The sequence below is a fragment of the Haemaphysalis longicornis genome, unplaced genomic scaffold, assembly GCF_048455015.1.
Source record: "Haemaphysalis longicornis isolate Haplotype H1 unplaced genomic scaffold, Haemaphysalis longicornis Haplotype H1 scaffold_1, whole genome shotgun sequence".
NCBI lineage: Eukaryota > Metazoa > Arthropoda > Arachnida > Ixodida > Ixodidae > Haemaphysalis > Haemaphysalis longicornis.
The window spans coordinates 148,117,141-148,136,837 of NW_027526203.1; the positions used below are offsets into that span (position 1 = coordinate 148,117,141).

A 19,697-nucleotide genomic window follows, 5' to 3' on the forward strand; every position below is an offset into this window, starting at 1 on the left:
GAGGTATAGTAGACGTGGTTTGCCCAGCGACCTCACCTCCATTGGTCGCGCCATCTAGTTTCCCGGCGGCGGTGACCTACGCCGAGGCGAAGGTGAACGTCGCTGGCGAAGGATAGGCGGTGTAACGCTGCGGTCTGAAGCCGGTGAATCGTGGCGTGCCGGTGAATTGTGACGTGTCGGCGGTTGTCCCCCGGAAAATAAGCTCGTCGGCCAGTGGTCATCGTAGCGGGAATCCCCAGCCTCAGAGCGGTAGAACACGCGTGGGGGCTCGTACCTTGTGGTTCGCGCTCACGGCCAGTAGTGTATTCGTCATACGCGTCATGGAAACGTGGAGGATAATAGGGTCGTTGGGGACGGCGACGGGAATTCTCGGGACCGTACCTGGCTGACTCGTGGTCAAGAACACGTCGAGAACTTTCCCTCACAGTGACGAAGTTACGGTCATTGAAGCCGGCGTTGGGGGGCTGGAGAGAGTTAGCCTGCAGGTCTTGGATGAAGTAGTCTTCACGTGTATGCCCGCGGTCGATATTGTCTTGGTATGCCTGGTGTCGCGCCAGTTCTTCGCGCACGATGCGGCGGATAGTGTCAGCCAAGTCAGGCGGAGGGTTATCGTCAACACTTGCGACGGTGGTGACGTTGGTCAAGCGGCCGAACTTGGGGGTAATGCGGCGGGTTTTCAATGCCTCAAAGGTACGACATTGCTGGATTACGTCCGCCGCGGACTCCAGTTTTTCCCGGCTTATCAGGAAATGATAGACGTCTTCGGCTATTCCTTTTAAAAGATGGCCTACTTTGTCTTAGTGTCTTTGTACTTTGTCTTAGCAGCATAGTGGAATCGGGGGGAGCCATGGTTCAGAAGGCTGCGTGCAAAGATGCGGTAGCCGTCAGTAGGACACCCGGAGACCCAGCCAGGCTGCAGTGCCAGCCATTAATGCTACCTAATTGTTGACCGCACATTGAATCGCCAGCTTCAGCTGTGTCACGCGGTGTTTCCCGTGCCAATCTACCAGCGCCCGCTGACAACCAGGACTCAGTGCCTCAGCATCGAGTGCGTGAGCCGTTTAATCTATCACGACCAGGTTTCCAGGCTGAACTGTGAACTGTTATTTCTTGTCACCTTCACAGAACTTGTCTTTAGAGTAGAGTTCAGTATTGCATTCTGCTTGTCACTGCATTGACAATCTTGTTAACTCGCCCGTTTCAATAAATGTTCATCTCTTGTCTTTGCAGTACTTCTCAAGCGCCTGTCTCATTTCTGCAACATGAGTTGCGATGACTAGCCACGAATAGTCACAGCATCCTTTATTGGTTGCCATAGTTCTCTCTCCTCAGATTGGTGGTGCAACCACTTCAGTAGTCTGGCAACCATTGTAGTAAAACTCAGACCTGTTGGCTGTTTGTACAGAGTTTTCATGCTGAAGTTCACGATCGTTTGCAAATTCTCTTCAGAATCTTACTTTTGTACCAATGACACTAAGCCTCACAAACAAAAGAAAGGAAGGAAGAACAAAAGACCCTGCATGCAATTTGAACTTGCCACTGCCAAGCTTCTTGCTTGGGAGGCAGTTACCTTAGCCACTCGACCACAGAAGCACATTTTTTTGTCTTTATTTTATAAAATTCAAACGTCACTCTCAAAACATGCATCTTCACATCTAAAGATGAAAATGGCCATATTTGCAACACACACATATATAAAAAGTGATATGCTGTTTCTGCATACAACATTATAAGTGGAATGCAGAAAATGATGTACAGTGAATGTAAAATACTGGCTTATATGTACATAACCATGTATTTTAAACTCCACTGAAACAACAGAAAAACCACAAATGGTTTCTTTTCTTTTTTACCTCTATCTGACCTTTCGCAAACAGCAGCGAAAGCGTTATTGCACTTTTTTACTTGTTTTACCTGATATCACAACGAAACGGGTATGTGCAGTTTGTACATCAATGGCCCAAAGCTCTGAATACCCCCACAGCATAATTTTTCTGAACATTCCTTCCCGACCTCTTCAACATAAAAGCAAGCAGTGGCAATTCTTTGCATAGTGCGAAATTTATGTTAGTAAGCATTGCACAAAGCTGAAATTAGTATGTGAGCATGCACTAGCGGTTGTGTAATAAAAGGTTTGCTTTGGGCATCAAAAAAGAAGCTGTCACAGTGACTAGGGTTTGTGGAATAAAAGGTTTGCTTTGGGCATTAAAAAATAACCTGCCATAGTGACTAGGGTGTTGTGCTGCTGAGCCCAAGGTCATGGGTTTGATGCTGGTAGCAGTGGCTTCTTTGCAAATGGAGGCTAAAGCTGAAAAAAGCCCATGTGCCGAGATTAGGATCTCGTTAAATATCCTAATCTCGGCACATGGTCAAAATTCCCGGCACATGGTCATGGTCAATATGGTCGAAATTACATCCAATACGACGTGCATCATAGCCCAGTGTAGCCTTGGCATGTTAAACCCCATTGAATGGGCAGCAAAAAGGTGGGGGTTACACGTGACATGTACTTATTGATCACGGTTAAAAAAATCATGAAATTGCATGTCTTCTTATACTATCATATTAGTTGGCGTCTCAGTGTTGAAGCACTGCAAGATATTTTCATCGCACTACTTCCCCGATAGAGACATCTTGCTGCTGCATCTGTTCTTATAGTACCTGAAGCCATGTGCTCCCATGCTCCCTTTAACTGTGATTAAGATAGTACGTTCACCCATCTGTTGATAACAATGGCATGGAACATTATTTAACGTTCCATGTCATCATAGTCTGGGATGGGGGTGAGCATGGTTGGCACCCGCCCTTTTGCGTAGAGGCGAACGACATCGCGCAAGTGCATCTCGCAGCATCCCTGGAGGTGCTCGGGCACTTTGTTCATCGGTCCATCTAGAGATAGCAGGAAGTGCTGCCTCGACGTGAGCCTTTCGCCTAGCTGCTCATTGATTTGCTGAATTATAAAGTCTTCTTCAGACTCCCCCCTCGTTCTCTTTGTCCTGCGGGCTCTGCGGAAAGTTGTCGCGGGGGAGTTAGCGTTCTTGGAAAGAGCGGAAGAAATCTCGTTAGGCGAAGGCAGGGAGTTGCAGGGAGAAGCGTTGGAAGAAGAGGGGAAGGAAGCTGGGGCAGAAGCGGGAAAGTTGGCAGCTGAAGGACGGCGAAATGTTGTAGACGAGAAGCTGCTAGGGGGAGACGGGAAGCTGCTAGGGGGCGGAGATGGGCAACTGCTGTCGCTGTGGCCCTGTACCATTGCAGCAGCAGCCCGTCCACCGTAACACGGTCTTCATCCTCCTCCTGTATTATGTGGACCTGCAGCACCTCGTCCACAGAGTTGGAGGAGGCAGCCACGTCGGGGTCCATATTGCTGGTGGTCCTGAGGAAGGGCAGCAGATTCAAGGGTATAGGCCGACTGGGGTGAAAATTGTGACCTTCGGAAAAGTTTCTAGAGTGTGGTTAAAAAACCCAGAATGTGATGCCGGAAACATGCAACTCTGCAAACGATTGTCGAAAATTGGCCATTCTGAAAGAAATGTTTCGAAAAGAGCAGCCATTAAGCATTGTGGAGGTGACTTTGCAGCCAGCCAAGCAAATGCTACAAGTGAGCCCAGCTGGCCAGGCCCTCAGTGGAAATGCATGGAGCACATGACCACACGGGTGTTTGACTGGTGCTCCAGCAGGCCAGCCGTGATGCCACTTGTGCATGCCTGTTGGCGTATGACATTGGCAGTCCCAGCTACAAATCTGCTTTAAGTGCACAGAATTGGTCCACTAGGCATTTTACAGAGCTATACCTGTTCCGCTTGGCCACAGAATGCAAAATGGCAACTGTTTCAGACATTCTACACATAAAATGCTGTATTTTTCACGCATGTGTAAATGAATGCTATGAACAGTTCTTTTCTCTACAAGTCTGTTGGTACACTTTTATCTGTATTAAGATGCAACAAAATCTTGTTGCTCTACCTGCTTTGAAATCGTAGACTTCTCTCAAAAAGGCAACGTTTACAAAAGTGTAACTAAGGGTCACAAACTTGCTCTAGCAGCTCTGTATGTTGCTTTGAAATCACATGCTTTGCCACTGCCTTTCTTGCTGGCTAGCGTCATGTAATGTGAATGGCCTCACTACGACTACAATAGATTGGCAAGTTTCTGGCTGCCTAGTTACACCTCTAATGTCCAGAAAGGTTTCGTATGTGCCGTACACACACCTTGTTCCAGCCCCGAAATAAAAGCGAAATAAAGGTTTCTCACACTTCCTTGGTTCAATAACATCCTTCAGGAAAAGGAGCTGCTTGAAGTGGGCCCACGACGATGAAAGCTGCTCCGGCTCGTCAGCGGGTGCACCGCTTGCTTTCTTTGCTTCCTTCAGCTTGCGGGCGAACGTATCTCGTAGGTTCCTCCACCGCTTGCCAACTTCTTTAATGTCGACTGTGTAAAAATTCACACAGTTACAGCACTTAAGTCACTTACTGCAAAGGGTTATTTTGGAAGGATATTTATGTCAACAGCAGCTAGATATGTCAGTTGTTCAAGCATGCAAAGTTTTTTTTGTAGCGGTAGAACTAAGAGCGCCAATTAATTAGGCGCGCCATAATGGAGCGCTCGGGATTATTAATTTTGACTACCTCAGCACCGTTCACGTGCGGCCAAACACACGGGCGTGCGCTCATTATATCCTGACATGCACAGCTGCAAAGCCAGAGCGCAAATGGCCAACAATGTACGTAGTGGCCCTTTCGGTCCGGCATGTGTTCAATTGACTAGCGCAGGCGGTAATTGCTTTAAAGTGTTATTGAAACACTGTTTGGAAAACCAACAACGGCGCAAATTTGGCCTTGGTGTACAGTTGACAAAGTGAAATAAAACAGCGCGAGTCCACCGCTAGACGTGACGTCGCGTTCGCGGGTAGCCCGGGCGCGTATTCCCAAACCATATCCCGTAGGAGCCCAGACCGACCACACCCCCTAAGCAGGGGCGCAGCCAATGAGGTTAAAAACATTGCAATTTTTTAACCTCCTTGGACGCAGCACCGTGACGTCTCTACCTATATGTGCGCGGCTTCATGCGATGTGGATTTTTTCTTTTTTCCCTCTCCCTTCGTTTCGGCTGCTTTGCGAGCGGCCGATGGTTTCGCTCTGTGGGCGGTACTGGCCTGTGGCGCTGGGGAAGCTGACGCAGATGTGATAAAAGTTAACCTTTTGTACCTGAGCCCCTGATCTCTCCGCGCTCTTCTTGCGCGCCTGCAAGTTGACGCTGCCGTCCGATCGTGTTCCTAGATAATCGCTCGGCTCGGTGCTCGAAGTGCGCGCGCGCGGATGGACGCTTTCACGTACATGTGGCAATTATACAAGTCCTGGAAAGTAAACACTCTCATAAAAATGAAGAGAAAAATTTGTTTTGATCTTTTGTGATCGCGCTGCTTCGCGGCGGCCGATGGTTTCGCTCCTAGCGCAAGCCTGGCGTACGCGCTGGGAAGATGAAGCTCGCTCTCCGCGCTCTCTTGTGCGCCGTCAGTCGCTCGTCTCCCATGCTGTTCCTAGTTAAGCTAGCGCTCGGCGCGTTGCTCAAAGTGCGCGCGCGGATGGATGCTTTTGCGCGTACATATGTAGTTATTGTTTACGTTCCGGAAGGCAAGCACTCCCAATAAAGTGAAGGCAAAAATGTTTTTTTTTTTTTTTGGTCTTGGGTGGTCCTTTGGACTCCCTACCGAAGCGCAGAACGTTTGCTCTCGTTCGGTCGAAAGCACACGCGTACGTCGGTCGCTGGTCTGCTGCGAACATCAGCCCGCGTGTTATTCGCCATACTCGTCTGTGCCTCGCACTCGCGCAGAACTGCCCATCACAGGGTCCGTTCTCATACTTGTGTGCGCCACGCGCGTCCCCCTCGCATTCACGCGATGGTCGCGAAGCTTATAATTTCTGCTTCATGAATAAGCACGAGCAGCCGCTCGAGGTCGTCAGAGATGACCTCGCGTCAACAAATCATGAGTCTGTGTTCCGCGCGAACCTGTCTGACAAAGTAGCAGTCAACGCCTTCATGGACACGTAGAGCGGGTGCACCAACACAACCTGGATTGTCCAAAAGGTCCAGAAACGGGGCGAAAGGTATGTTTTTCGATACGAAGCGTTGTAGTACGCGAGGCGGCGTTTTGCAACTTGTGTTGTACTATTTATATTTTTATTCCTGCTATTTCTTGTTTATACATTTGTATATTTTTTTGCGTGTGTGTGGCTTACAGTTGAGGCGCGAGCTGTGACACAATGCTGGCGAATTAAAAGGCCAGACACTACAGAAATCTATATATGTGGTAGCTAAAAATGCGTCGCAGGAAACAGACACAAACTGCTCATCTATACCCATCAGTGGATCTTTAAAAGTGAATTTTTTGCCGCTATTTTGACTCCGAGATCACTATCGCAAAAATAGTGCGCCAAGGAGATAACTTTTTTACTTAGTTTTATCTCTGCTGCGACTACCGTGACTTCAAGCTCACGGGCAACTACTCATTAGTCCCAGCGAAAAGAATATACGTATCTGATTGAGTGTAAAACTGTATTAAATGAGAGGTCATGGCCCCTGGGGGAGCAAGGATGAGGAGAAAAGGGGAAGGTCACAACTCGCACAATGAACACAGTTGCAGTCTTGGGGTCCTAATCGCAAAATGAACACGTTAAAGTCAGTCAGTGGCAGCAAAACGCACAGTTCACACTTAAATGTACAGTTCACACTGTAGACAGTGCGGTTCACACTGAAAACAGTGCATGCTGCATACAGTTCACATTGTAGACAGAACGGGGAAGTCGGCCAGGCTGCTACACCAATTTGTAGATTCTGTTTTCAACGGCGTACGCGGAAATTGCTTTTAGTGCGGTGTGATCGTCACGGATCCGACTAACATGTTCCTGTTCAGTCGCAGGGGCGGGACCTAGAGTTAAAAGCTGGTGGCGATTACGCTCGAATAATGGACAGAGCCAAATTAAGTGGTAACGATTTGGTGTGCCTTCCCGATTACAGGGGGGGGCATCAGCGCCATTCGAATCCTGCTGGAGCTGTCTATTTATAAATAACGTATCTTATGCAGCAAAATCTCTGTGTGCATGAAGCACAAATTGCTAAAAATAACTAATCGACATTGGCAACTGTGTGAGTGGTAGCACGCATGATTACTGATATCAAACTCGACCTGATGGCTTCAGTGAAGAGACTGTGGTCAATAGCCCTGTACAGAAGACATATATCAAACTCTTCGAGTACTTCAGTAGCTGTACAATCCAACTATTACTTTGCCCTTGGTTGGTATATATTTTCGATATTGTTTTCCTAAATTGTTATGACCAGCAGTGCAAATTTTGGAGAATTTATGACCCAGTGTAAAACGTGTACGTTTGAGCTGGTGTCTTATCGACGTATCACCTTTGCAAGAACGATTCACACCTTCCATTACTGTTAACAAAATGTCAATGTTTTCCTTAGTTGCACTGTTCCTGATAAAGAATATTGCAATGAAGTTAATGTTAACGAAATTCAATGTAATAGTGCTTATGAAAGTGCAGCTGTAGCTCATGCAGCTGTAATATTTCGCAAGAGTAGGACAGTTTGTAAATGTAGTCATGGGTAATTGGCTGCCTTTCCTTTAATCCTTACCTGCAGCACCGAAGCGTGTTTTGAGGTGTGTATATAGTGAAAGAGCACCCAACTCAATTGTATACCCTTCTGTGTGCTGTAGGATGAGCTTTCCATGAGGGTGTTTGCTTTCCGGAACGTGTATAATTGCCACATGAGCGTGAAAGCGTCCATCAGCGCTCGCGCACTTCGAGCACCGAGTCGATCGTTTATCTAGGAACACGATCGGAGGTCAGCGTCAAATTGCAGGTGCGCAAGAAGAGCGCGGAGAGATCAGGGGCTCAGGTACAAAAGGTTAGCTTCTGCCACATGTGCGCCAGCTTCCCCAGCGCCGCAGGCCAGCCCCGCCCACGGAGCGAAACCGTCGGCCGCCTGCTAAGCAGCCGAAACGAGGGGAGGGGAAAAAAATCCACCTCGCATGAAGTCGCGCACATATAGGTAGAGACGTCACGGTGCTGCGTCCAAGGAGGTTAAAAAATTGCAATTTTTTTAACCTCATTGGCTGCGCCCCTGCTTAGAGGGTGTGGTCGGCCTGGTCCCTGTTGCGACCGGGCGGGGGCACCCGATCCGAGTTCCGTGGCCTCCAACATATGATGGGTAGCGTGTATGATGCGAGCGGCCAGCCGCTGTTGCAGCCGAAGAGAATTCCAAAGCAGTAGGATAACGTAACTGTGTACTTCATAGCGAGAGGTGAGCCGAAGCCAAAAAAAACATACAATGCCCTGACGGGCGAGGTTACAATACAGGACTCGAGCAGAGCGACCGCATGGATTCGCTGCTCAGACAAGAATGATTATCAGCGTTTGTGCTGCTTCTATTTATACCCAAAAGCAACAATAGGTCAAACGCCCCCAAGAGTAACACGCCACGAACATCACAGACACACACACGCTCTTTCCATAGTTCGTGAGTCATTGATGGCTTCGCCCCACGTGGCGTCCGAGAGAGGGGAGAGAGTGTCCTTGAAAGGTGCCAGGGTCGCGCTATCGAAGGTTGATCGCGCCGATAGCGAAACGTCTGAGCCGGGTATGTCGAGGCGTGACTCACCGACGCGCAGGTGCCTGAAGGGTGTGGCGAACGTCGTGGCTTCGAACGTGGAAGCTAATGGCTAATGCCAGAAAACACGTGGCGGCTGATGCAGGAAAACACGTGGCGTTGGCCGATTCCTAACACCTTCTCCGCCGGGGGTCCGAGATCCCGATGGATAAGGGTCTTCAACCGTTGTCCGGAGGGATGCTTTCGAAGTGAAGTGCTCAGCAGACGCTCGACTCCAGGCCTGGGCTGTACGACACCCTGCTGGAGCTTCACAGGGCTGATCACTGGACGAGAAGTGGCTCCCCAAGAACATCTCTGGCTTGGTCAGGCAAGCAACAGAACAACACAGGAAGACACAACCGCATCGCCGGCAAGTGCGAAGACAAATCCACACTGAAGATCTACCAGGCTTTTAGATGCGAAAAAATACGCTAATAACTAACTACACTAGTTATATTTTAGCCCAGCAGTACCTTAGACAAGTGCACAAACCTGAAAGGTGACATTTCGCGTGATTGGAAATGTCCCACATAAAAAAAATCGCGCCAATCCACCCCGTGAGTGTGGTTGGAAAGCAAAGCTGTAAATTGCACCCACAACGATTATCCATGCCACGTCACTTAAATTCACTCACATAGCTCTACAAATAGTAAAATCAGAGAGAAGTGAAATGCACTTGACCACACCATTTATTACTTCAAAGAGATATTCTTGGTAAGGTTAAATCAATGCATGATGCATGAACGGTGTTTGGTTCAGTTGTATTGGTGTAGCAAGAGTGGAAACGTTTTTTATAAAATCAAAGTAAGCTCCAACCCGGTGTTAGACGATCTGACTTCTCCGTCTCTGCGCCGCTGACGGAGGCGACGAGACGCGGCTGAGAAGGCGGAGGAAGAAATACGGCACCAGAGTGCAGCCTTTGGGGAGTGATTCCTTCTCCTGTAGGGCCCATATGCAGTCCGCGCGGCCTGTGTTCTGTCCACCCGCTGAAGCTGGGTAGGTAGAGAGGGCATGGACAGCAGCATCTCCCATTGCTCTTGTTGGGTAGTTGACGGAAAGAGAGGAGGGTGCTCAGGGCTAAAGTCGCACACCCCGATTACGGGGCGGAGTAATCCTACTTCTGAGAACAATTTACATTCAGCGCAGTAGCGAATCGGATGCATTACGCGAAGACGCCTAGGCTGTTCGAAGGAGCCCGGATTGTATGAGCCGTAGGGTAGTTTGTTGTTCTTTGGAAAGGTCAGCGTAAGGCGAAGGTACGGTCTTCTCAGAAGGCGATAATGCTGAATTATCTGCCTGGACGTGACAAGCGCGGGTGACTGTCCTCGTGCAGCTCCATAGCACGGGAGGTAAAAGCGCAGGCTTGTTGGGTGGGCGTATTTGTTGCCCTCCATTGAAGCGTGAGGCGGTGTCCAGATGAGCTGAATGGAACCGTTTGGAGAGTGGTTTTTTAGCACGCACAGTGCAGGTCAGGACACCAGACCCGACTGGTAATTCGAGTAGGCTTGCTGGGAATCGGTGACTACCCTCCGAACCCCTGGTTGAGTGAGAGCCAAGGTGATGGCTGCCTCTTCTGATGCCGTCATTTGTTGGGTCCTAAGCGAGGTACACGCAAGGATGTTGGTTCTGCTGGTAGCCACGATGATGGCGTGTTGCTGCCCTCGATGTTAGGAGAAGTCTGTGTAGATAACCGCATGAGCACCACCGAGGGTGGTGTTTAGCGCTTGAGCCCGTGCTTTTCGTTGACCCTCGTCATGTGAGGGGTTCATATTTCTAAGCAAAGGGAGCATCTTTAGTTTTAGTCGCCAAGAGTCTGGGAGTACGTCAAGCGGAGTGACATTCTGGGCTGCCCAGCCAATCTGGTGAGGCATGCGGTTACCCACCGCAGTTCTGAGTCGGACCTTCTGGTTAGAAAGATGGCCTTCTATCAGCTCTTCCACCGTGTTATGGAGCCCGTGCTAAGCAGCCTCTGTGTGGACGCACTCATGAGAAGACCAATGGCCTGCTCAACCGCCTTTCTAATCATTATATAAAGCATCTCTATGTCTTCCTCGTCGAGAAGAAGATAGGGGTTTGTCGTAAGTAACTCTCGAGAGGACAAAAGCTTCAATTAATCGAAAGGTACCGGATTCTTTTAGGCCTTGCTTCTTGGTGGCAACTAGCCTGATCATGTGTATGATTAGAATAATGCTGTTTTTGAGGCGCTGCAAGGAGGCGAAACTCTTGGTGTTGCCTGGAAATGTAGGCCCAGGATCTTGATGCTGGGGTTTGGAGTGATGGTCTGGTCATCAAGGAGTATTTGAATGTATTCCTTGATTTGGCGTGAGGGCGGACGACAAGGAGCTGTGATTTTTTACGTGAGCACTGGAGGCCACAGGCTTTAGCACATTGGCGTACTAAAAGTGAGATTCCATGGATTGGTGTGAGCTTCCTTTAATTTTTGTAACTCTTAGCACATGAGCAAGGGGCGCACAGGGCCGCTAGACGGGCGTGAGTGGTCATGTGACGCTTTCACGTGGCATTCAGCGAGAAGGCAGGGGGTAAACCCGTAGATGTGCTTGGTGAGTACACCATTTGTCTTCTCGTGTTCGCGTGGGCTCGTAGCTGAATCGGGAAGACAACGGGCTCTCGCTTTGTTAGTCTATTAGTTTCAGGTTCGATTCCCGGCGGTGCCAGTAAATTCTTTTATTTGTTCGCTGGAGTTTTCTGGTGACACCAACGGTCGCGAAAGAACCCTTGGGGGGTAGAGGTAGAAAGCTTTGCTTTAAAACGTAATTGTAAAGGGCGAAACCTGCCTCAGGAAAAACAATGAAATTTGAGAAAGTCAGGCGTCAACAGGCCACATCTCGCGCTGAGAGCTGCGATTTGAGCCCTCGTCAATGCCCTGAGCTTTTCCCCTTGTATCGCACTTTAGGTGCAGCCGTTCTCTCAACGCTGCTGTGACCGCGTGAAATGACACCGGTCGTCTTCTTCGACAAAGTTCGAGCGCGCGGACGAGCGAGCGGGATTTTCCACCGTTCATACGTTAGGCGCGCACTGCTTGTAGGCGGCGCTCCCTTGGCGCGATGCGAGCTCACGGCTTTACCCCTCGGTGTGCCTGCACTGAAACACGTGTCGCAAGTACGCGCAGAAGTTTTCCCTCTCTCCTCGTTGCTCACCTTTTTGCGAACGCGTTCGGCAAACGAACCTCGGAACGCGTTTACGTTCACTTCTCTAGGCTGGTCGGTTCCCGACTTCGGTTCAGCCACAGGCGACACCGGAACCTCAACTAGCTCGGCCGATGTTGGCCTATCGACGGGAGCATCAGCTGGGAGTGAAACGGGCACGACGAGCTCTTTAGACACCTTGTAGTTCCCTACAGTCACTACCTCGTCGCCACTCGGGCTTTCAGCGACAACCTCGGCACGCGAAGACCGAAGCGTGTTTCCGTTCTCCTTCCGCACTGCCAGAACTACACTACAGCCAGGCTGCCCTGTCTCAAAAGACGGCTCAGCCGCCCGCGACCCCTGAATCTCTACGAGCTCGGCTGGCCGTTGCTCGAGGTCAGCTACCTGAGCTGGTGGCAGGACGGAATCGGCTTGCCCAGTGGCGAGACCGTCATGACTCCCAACTGAACCCTGCAAACCGTTTGCTGCCTCGACGGCAGGCTTTCCCACCACGTCGCTCGATTCTACACTACCGTCCGAAGGAACAACCTCCGTTTCAGCGGACTTGTTTCGCCTTTGGGTAGCCTCATGGTTTCCGCATCCCAGCGAACCCTCGCTATCTCGCGAAATGTTCATGTTCAGACCGGTAGCCGTTCCCACGGCCTGCCGCGAATTTGAACCGTCCGAACACTCCGCCGAGATCTCCAAAACAAACGCCGGCACTTTATCGCACTCAGTGGACACGCACTGCCCTCTGCCGCCTCTGCAGACAGTCTGAGCTAATGCGCCTTCGTTACCTCTCTCAGCAACCTTGTCGCGCTGCTGGGCCGCTACGGTCGCCTCCGACTCGCGCTCCCGAGCGTCTGCTACTAGCACCGCTGGCACGGTGCTTTCCTCGACAACGAGGTCTTTTTCGAGCAACTCAGGCTTCACTTCTTCCTGCTCGAGATGAATTTCGTGCTCTAGGTTCTTGTTCTCTCGTTGCAGTCTCTCTCGCTCGAGCCTCTTTCTTTCCCTGCGGATTCGCTCGATATCGAGGGCGTACCACCACATCTTTTCCTCGTGTTCCTGCTCTCGTTTCTGCCTCTCGAACTGCTAACCCTGGCGCTCAGCCTCAGCCTCTGCCTCGGCGGCCTGACGTTTCGCGGTCTCCCTGCCATTGATCAGCTCAATGCATTCCGACAGCTCCTCATCGTCAGCCCCGACAGCGAGTATAGCCTGTATCAGCTCTGGCTTTCTCAGCGCGTCCGTAACATCCAAGCGCAACTCTTTTGCAAGCTCCAACAACTGCGGTTTTTTTAACGCTTTCAGAGTAACACGCCACGAACATCACAGACACACACACGCTCTTTCCATAATTCGTGAGTCATTGATGGCTTCGCCCCACGTGGCGTCCGAGAGAGGGGAGAGAGTGTCCTTGAAAGGTACCGGGGTCGCGCTATCGAAGGTTGATCGCGCCGATAGCGAAACGTCTGAGCCGGGTATGTCGAGGCGTGACTCACCGACGCGCAGGTGCCTGAAGGGTGTGGCGAACGTCGTGGCTTCGCACGTGGAAGCTGATGCCGGAAAACACGTGGCGTTGGCCGATTCCTAACATCCCCTACGGGATATGGTTTGGGAATACGCAGCCCGGGCCCAGCGCAGTCGTGCGCAAGCCACTGCGCTGGGCATGATAATCGCACGCTTATTTGAGGTACCAAGCTTGGTCATAGTTTAGTCGCTTATTAAACCGGCCCGGCAAGTTGAAAAGCCCATGTGTTTACATCCATTCACTATGATCTCACTAGAAGTAGCGGATTTTGTAAACGCGAGCTACGTCCATCTTGGCTGTAATGTCATCCGCTAATAACATCTGCGCCTGAACTACGAAATACCACGAAACAACGTAATAGTGAGGAAGGCTTTTCACACTAGTCGTTGGTACAGCGATAAAATGGTAGACGCACCTTTCGTTCCTTTAAGCCCCATGCCCCTGGCGACACGTTTCCAACTTGACGTTCTTAAGTCCAGCATCTTGCATTCCGCGCACCTCAGGTCCCAAATTGCGGGCTCCCTGTATATCAGGGCAATCAAAGACTCGTTTTCTTGCGCTCGTGCCGCTTGTGCGTCCATCTTCGGTCGTTGATGAACAAAGAGGGAAGATGCCGGGAGCCGCTCAGGGAACTGCACACCTTCGCTCCCGCGTAAAGTGACGTCGTTATGACGGCAGCTTATGACGACACCTTCGGGCTCTCATTGGCTGGGGCCCCACGATGATCGCGACCATGGCACGACTGCATCTGGCCGGCCAGTCGCACGTCGTGCGCCTACTCCGACCAGCGATCGACGCCAAAACAGGTCCTTGCGATCAATCGTAACGATCAGTCGCATGCGAATCGCGTGTGCCAATCGTACATGTGTCCAGCGCTTAAGCCACAACCACCGCGTCACAGCCCGCGATGGTAGCATCTTTCAAGCAAAATTGAAATTCCAGGCTTTGACAAACATCACGGTGTTAGCGAGTATGCACCTACCGAATGACAAAGTATAGGCCAGAAAGCCTCCCTACCGCTTGCGACATCCACCTTGCTGTGTAGGAAGATTGGTTGCTTTTACAGCGCAACAATGTTATGCCTCGACGAGTACTACGCCTGTTGATCCGATCGCCACTTGAAGTATCCTGTTCGTGCTCCCGCACGCACCCACCGCCACATTCTACCACCGCGAAGCGAACTCGCGCACCACACAATACGTCGGAACAGTCTTGGTTGATCTTGCTGATACATTCCTTCCTCGCGTGCCGTTTAAAGGGCTACTGAAGCGCTTTTAAAATCAGGCAAGACTCTACTTTTTACAATTATTACATTGGTCAGTTTATGCCTGTAAATTTTTTCGGCATTTTTAGCTTGGGGACAGCGGTATTCGTCACTAAAGCTGACCCTACGCCCCGCCCACTGCTCCCTGCCGCATCGCCGGAAGAGCGAAAACCGAGAGGCAGCGACCGGAAGTATTGTCATATTCGGAAGACGGCCAGCGACGTGCGCCGCCGCTTCGCTGTGTCCCAGTTTTCTGGGCGAAGTTCCGAATTAAACAGGCGTGTAATCTGCACTTTATTAGTCATCATTGTCTAGAGTTGCTTCCGCGTCGATTTTTAACCGTAATGCTACTGCGTTATTCCTAAAGCGACTCCTAGATACCACAGATTTCCTACCCTAGCGCCCGTGGCTACTGCATTGCCTTCACGAGTTGTTGCGGGGCCGGCCGTGTCGTCGGGTGCTCTGTGCTTCATACGCGAAGCGACGGGCTCAAACAAATACGGAGGTACCCCAAGTTCCTGATCCATTATAGAAAATTTGTGGGACCACAGCGCTCTGGGCTTCCCAAACTTTTTGCTCGTTTTTCCGATCAACGTTGTTGGCTGTGACGACAGCTTAGCTGAATAGCTAGATATTAAGAAGAAATCAAGCAAGCTGAAAGCATGAAGCGTTTTCTGCGCGCGGAAGCGCTCCGCACACTCACCGGTCGTGCATGCTCGTACGGCGCGTGAAACGGCTCGCACCACACATGCCGCGGCAGCGACCGCTCTTCGCTGCCGTCCACAATCAAGGCCGTCGCGAAAAGCAAGGTAAACGTGCAAGAGAGGATGACAGTGTGGTGAAAAATTGTGCCAGGGATTGTCATCCAAGGTTATTTCGAAAGAGGTGATCGAATTTGTATCGCAATGCGGAGCGCCGACCTGTCGCGCAGGCTCGTCGTCGGCATCAAACGAACCTGCCCGAACACGAGATGCAGCGAGAGGCCGACGGTTGGCGTTACTTGCGCGCACGAATGAGCACAGTACCGATCGCTAGAATGACTATCAACGTAGGAATAAGGTTCCACATGCGAGAAAGGGGACGATAGTGTGATGAAAAACTGTGTTAAGGATAGTCATTCGCAATTGTAGAGATAGCGGTGATCAACTATCTCTTTTGGTGCTAAGCCTAAAGTTCCCAACATCAGCGGTGATCCGTGCAACCTGAGCCGGCTGGAGCTGTTGGGGAAGACGTTCTAAAGTTCGTCGGGGACCAGCGTGCTGCGCTTGGGTCCCTCTACCTTTTGGGGGGCGACCAACGTTCGGCTCCCCTATTCTAAAACATGCGTATGTGCAGCAATTCTACGTTCCGCTGACCAGCCGAGCAGCGACCCGGTACCAGCACCTCTGCGTGACGCGGCGACCGGCGGCGGCCACGCTGCCTGTGCGCATCGCACGCCGCTGCACAGAGCGTGTTGCCGCCTGTCTAAATGTAAAAACAAAGTTCCACATTCGAGGATGGGGATAATGGTGGGTTGAAAAATTGTGACTAGCGCTGGTAATGAAAGCGGCGAACCAATATCTGCGCAACTTCCTTGCACCCGAGAAACAAGTCGGCCGTGAGTCGTCGGGAGAGAACCCCTTTCTAAAGCTCGCCGCGACCGAACCTGTTGCGTTTGTACTTCCCTCGGGCTCTCCTATTCTAAGGAAAGATTGTGTGAGCCCTCCATTCACCAGAGGACCTTTTGGCCCGTATCTGAACGGGAACAGAATTTGATCTTCAGGCCGAGCGGTCCCCGCAGCGCCGGCACTTCCGAATATGACGTCATCTGCCGCCAGCCAATCGCGAAAGGCAGCCAGGGCTCTCACCTCGCCCGCGGGCAGGGGTCGTTTGTTTTGACAAAAAAAAAGATGGTTTGGGTGTATTTACAAATAAAATAAAACATGTTTTTCGAATTCAGAGTCAGGAAAACCATAATGTAATGCCTCCAACAACATTTTTTTGAAAAGCTCTTCACCAGCCCTTTAAGCGGCAAGGTTACCACTTTTTGGAAACTCCACGCGGCATGCCACGCTTTCTATATCGGAGCTCGGTGTCTCGCTGCACGTCCACCGGGAGCAGCGGGCATCTTGACGACTGCCCTCTCGTTTGCGTCGAGATCTCGCGAGAGGCTCGTCCTGACACTCCGCTCAAGGACGGAGCTTTTCTGGGCGTGAATCTCCCAAGCCGGAGTTTTTTTGGAGGTTATGTGCCTAACTCCGTCTTCGGCCGGAGCAATGGTATGTTATCGCTTCGTATTTACACCGTCACTTGGTTGACGGAGTGTTTAGGCGTATAGTGCTTTATACACTCCGCAGTACGGAGTAAGCGTTGTACTGGTGGAGGATTTATCGGAGCATAATCCTAATGAAACTCCCCATCCGGCTTGTTTTCATTTACTGTGCAGCATTTGCCGCCAGAGTAGCCTAGTCCAAGCGACAAGCCCGCCGAGACAACGAGAAACATTTCGTACCCTCCCCCGTCAGCATGTGTAGTGGTTTACAACTGCTTTGCTGGAAATCCACTTTCGCAGGGCGAGATGGCGTTCGTTTTTTCAAGCAGCCATCACTCCAGCGGCAAAACAAGTAACCCCTTCCTCTTTTTTTAATCGCGCACGCAGCGACGGCGCACCACTCGTCGCAACAAAACGAGATGGTAATAAAATTTTATCTAAAGTCGTGCAAGAAAGCAATGAGGCGATACAAGTGACACCACTTCTCGAAAAGGTGCGCGCAAACGGATCGTCCGGAAATACTGGGCATTTACAACACTGGGTGCTATCACAGCTCACAATAGCCAAGAAGAAAGCGCACACGTAATTACAACCGCACAAAATCACCACAAATCGGAAAGGGTGGTTCGCTAGCCGTGGGAGTGATGACTGTCTGAGGGAACAGCGACCGAAGGAGAGTAGAAAGCATAAACTAGGTCCCAGACGCGCCGTCGTTCATCGGTCTAAGCTCGCGCCTTTATACCTTCAAGTCACACGCGACTGTACTCTTACTTATCGCTAACTTCCATGCTGTTTCCTCGGCTAGGCTGCGCCGCAATGGCCGCCCCTTGGGATCTCATGGCCGGAAGTAGAATAAGTACGACCGTACTTATTCTGGCAAATTTGTTGAGTTCGAAGCAACGTTTTGGTTCGAAGTATTATCGATTCAGCGCGACGACCCATTCGCGGCGGCACTCAAGGGACGCAGGAAATTTGTGCAGCGAATAGACTCCGCACACGCAGACACTTCTTTGGTAGTTGATGCACTTCACACGTTTTTTTTTTGCATGAGCGCTCTGCGCTTATGCTGATTGTTGGTGTAGCCAACAACGGCGTAACCACGCGCGGACGAGTAGCTTCGGTACATCGCCAAGTAAAGGCAATGACGTCAACCTACCCAGAATTCAGAAAATCAGAATGTATCAATTGGGGATGAAAAGTTGGGCGTTCTGCTGGCACGGCGAAACGTAGCCTCACAGACAATCTCCGTCAGGACAAAGCACGTGTGTGTGGACCGGCGCCTTAGCGGGTTGGGAACGGAACAGCTCTCGGAGGCTTTGAACGTTCTCCTTAAAGCACTGTTACACCTGTCGCAGGTGACATACCGAATAAATGGCGCTTACCAATTTTCGAGGCCGCCAGGACGTCTGATAACCACGCACGGCACGAAGCAATAGCCTGGCACTGCGTCATCGTTTCCTCGCTCCAGAGTCCCCAAGAAATGCCCCCCAGGTGGCGCCCCGATCGTTAGAAAAAGGCGGCGCATGCTCGTCGTCTGCTTTCAGGCCGCTACTCCGCGCGCCGGGTCCCCGGAGCCAAACGCGTGGACGCGGAACGGCGGCACGCCGCTCGTCCGAACGCGCCGTCGACAGCGAATAGCATTGCCGCCGCATACCCGATCGAGATAAAAAAAAAAGTTCGAACGTGCAGCGCCAGGCATTTGGCGCCGCCTTTTCCTCAGCCTAGCGACGAACAGCTGATCTGACTATTCGTGTCGTATTTCTATATGGGAAGGCTGTAGATAGGCTAAACGGCACTAGCATAGGCTTTCATAGCAATGGTCGCGTGATACCATTGACGCCTTCGGCTGTGCACCATATCGTTGTAGCGCGTACTTCAGAAACTGACTCCGCTATGCAATCATGACGTTGTGTATGGAAATGATTTACTTTGATGTACGTATTCTGACGTACTTATGTGCTTCCTGCTTTGTCGGAAACGATCGATGCTAGTCTCGTGTTGCTTAGTTTTTTTGTTGTTGTTGCCCCTCCTTTCTGGGCCTAAATAGTGGCCTGCTGTACAAACAGCCAAACAAATGAATAAAAAGAAATAAACAAATAAATAAAATAGATAGATAGACTGATAAATAATAATATTTCCTTTATTTTCCATCCTTGGAGGTGGCGGAGACAAGGAAAAAAAGCTGCACAACCATAATAAATACATGAAACACAACACCCGTATTAAAAAGCAAGCGTATACCTGCTACTGCAGGGTTCAAGACCTTGAGCGCGTTTCTCGCCATGCGCGCATTCTTTTTTTTTTTTTTCATTCGGCCAGGAAAGATGCTTGTGGGAAGGGAAATAATTTTGTTGTTGGCAATTAAGATAGGCTTCATCACGCGATTGTTTTTCCACTCATTCATAAAACACACCAAGAAGCATGCGGAACCAATTAACAGGAACGCTCTCAAGCAGACGCATCCCCACAACGCGCTTTTACGTCGTAAATTTGAAGTTGCGAAAAGCACTGCAGTCATAAAAACTAATATACGTGCTGCTACTGTAAACAAAACAGTGAGGGGTCTCAAGCATTTCTTTTTGGTTCAGGCACACATTGACTGCGCTGGATTATGCTAATCAATAACAAAATGCCTGAATGACAAACGATGGCTGGTTATAGCACGGGATTCATGAACTACCCGTTTATTAAAAAAAAAATGTATTTGCACAAGCCTGTTATGTGGCGTCTAATACTGAATTTCAAAGATCAGATGTCATGCAATTGATGATTACCCAATTTCATTTTTTCTCACTTCGCACGTTTAGGGTAGGATTCAGGTTATCCAAATCTCAAACAAAGCATATATAG

At 50.3% G+C, this 19,697-nt stretch overlaps 1 long non-coding RNA gene across 1 annotated transcript; it reads right to left on the reverse strand.

Moving 5' to 3' along the window:
* Window positions 1-1,633: 1,633 nt before the first annotated feature.
* Window positions 1,634-18,315, reverse strand: LOC144166445 (uncharacterized). The gene is made up of 3 exons (XR_013321680.1): window positions 18,230-18,315; window positions 4,251-4,425; window positions 1,634-3,370 (listed from the first exon to the last, which is right to left on the reverse strand). It is a non-coding gene; the product is annotated as an uncharacterized LOC144166445 (long non-coding RNA).
* Between the last annotated feature and the right edge of the window lie 1,382 nt (window positions 18,316-19,697).